This window comes from Dipodomys ordii, unplaced genomic scaffold (genome assembly GCF_000151885.1).
Source record: "Dipodomys ordii isolate 6190 unplaced genomic scaffold, Dord_2.0 Scaffold246, whole genome shotgun sequence".
In the NCBI taxonomy this organism is placed as follows: Eukaryota; Metazoa; Chordata; class Mammalia; order Rodentia; family Heteromyidae; genus Dipodomys; species Dipodomys ordii.
The window spans coordinates 94,378-96,965 of record NW_012267462.1 but is presented as its reverse complement, the minus strand read 5'-3'; positions in this window follow the sequence as shown (position 1 = coordinate 96,965).

Here is a 2,588-nt window from a genome sequence, read left to right as displayed (position 1 = left end):
CCTCAGCTCCACCCGGAACTGGCCCCCCCTCCCATCCTGGAGTTCCCTCCATACTTCGGCTCCTCCCTCTCTCTGCCCAGACCCACCTGAACTCCCATTTACCTCACTTCCTATCCCTCACACCCTCTTGCTATCTGGATGGTGATGGAAGCCATGTGCTACCACTTGGGGGAAATACAGCTTCTCAAATAAACCTTATAATATTCTTTCTCTTATTCTTCCCTGCCTCTGCCTGGTCCCATGGATGCATGTGTCTGATCCTCTTACACTTACATTGATGGGCTGACAGCTCAGGTCGGGATCATGATCACAAGCCTTATTACTAGAACAACCATACTGGTACTTGAAAATCAAAGGTCTATCCCACAGCTCTGAACCCAGCTGGAGGATGCATTGCAACCAGGTTAACACAGCATGTGAGAAAAATTCAGACTCTTCCAGGATTGTTTCTGCCCATCAAATGATGGAGATATTCTGTCTTAGAGACACTAAAAGAGACACAATGCTTGAGACCTATAACATGTCAATAGAATCTAGACACAGATACAAGACAGAATTAAATATGAAAGACACCACTATACAATAATTTTTCAAGAAAAAAAATCAGACAATCTGACCAGAACTGGATCTTGATTCTATGCCCATTGAACAAGGGCTCAGTCTCAGACTTCTGTGACCTATGAACACTACTACAGGACTTCATCACACTCCACTCTCTTATGTAGAGTGAGCCCCAGAACACACAAGGCCAGAGAACACTGTGCAGATTCCAGTACTGTATCAACCCAAGCTTGATTCAATCAGGAACCAGTGAGAGAACTCTGTTAAGGGCTTGATATTCATGCAGAGTTTAGGGACAAACAGAGATGCTAGCCAAGGTCCAACTGAGCTTTCAGCTTCTGAACAGAAAACATGACATAGACTGTATGTATGGGCCAAAACCATGTACATGATGGAAGTTTTATAAGTTTCCTTATGAAAGGAATAAAATCATAGAAGATACTTGATGCTTATATCACACATTGAGAGACAATAATTTTTTCAAAAGATACCTCATTGTTTACCTAAAGTCTTCTGGTCTTTATCCTTTCATGATTTTCTCCTGCTCTTTGTAGTTTCCAAGTCATCCAATTATCATATGCTCTTCATGTCCACCCAGTCGCATTGATCACAATATCTTCCTCCTCAGCTCATTCAGACAATCCTTTCCTCTGCTTCCCAGACCAGCAACACATGAGGGCTGCTCACCCAGCCAGAGGAGAGGTTCTAGTTCAGGGATGTATCACTGTTGGAGGATTATGTGTAGCTTGGAAGCAGTAATATACCCCAGCATCCTCAGTTTCCACACTGCTACATTTCAATGTGCAATCGGTGCTTGACCCACTGCCACTGAATCTTTCTGAGATCCCAGATTCTCAGTTGGAAACCTCATAGATCAGGAGTTGTGGAGATTGGCCTGGCTTCTGCGGGAACCATTTCAAATATGTGTTTCCATTGCTATATAGAAAGTTCTGACTAGACCTGCAGGAGATGGAGGCCGGCTCTCCCAGGTTGACAGGCAATGAGAGTGGAGTCTGGGTCATCCCAACATCTCCACTGGATCCTGAAATTAGAATAAGATAGAAGTGCAAGGTTATACACAAACATGCAGAGGCATGCTTTTTATTTTTATTTTGATGTATTACCGATAATTAATATTACATGGTTTGACTTTTAATGTAAAAATATTTTGGATCTAAAATTATGAGTTAAAACTCTTTATTCATAGCTTATGACAAGAAATTTGTTTTACTAGTGAACTAATACAGATTATGTGGGGGGGGAAGAGAGAAATGGGGTATTTGAGTAGAAATGCTCTTAAATGATTTAATTAAGAGGGAAAAGACATCTCTCTATCTTCCATGCTCATTAACGTGAAAAAATAGAGACAATTTTAAGCATAAATAGGTCTCTAGGCATAATACATTATTCTCACCAAACACAGGTTTTCACTCCTTCTGCAGACCTAAATCTCACTTACTCCATCATGATTAACAAGACCTGCACATCTAACACATGGATAGGGCACAACTGGAATCTCAGATCTCACCCTGCCACCCCACTCTCATTTCTCATCCTCCTTTGCTGTTACCAGGGATCCAGAGCATTAACAGCCACAGGAGCTGAGACAAGGACTTCATTTTTAGGAGTGAAATGAGGGGTTTTGCCAGGTCAAGGCAAGTTCAGAGCTGAGCCTTTATCTCAGACTTAGAAAGGAAGGTCCTCCTTAGGGAACAGTATGCAAATAACCAGGTTGGGGCAACAGTGTGAGAAGAGTCAAGGGGAGGTAAGTCTTGCTCTTCTGAGCAAAGTAGCAGCAGATGTGTTCTATATTTGGTGACAACCAATAAAATCCATGATGCCTTTAGCATGGAAAGAAGGACTCCACTGATAATATCTGGAATTGAGGGAAAAACAGGATGTACATCACCTCACCACCCTAAAACAGCATCAGAGGCCCAATGATATTCAGCTTTATGTCCAGGAGAGACTCTAGGAAAGGAATGGACATTGTGCCTAGGTCCTCCATTCCTCCCTCATCTAGTCTA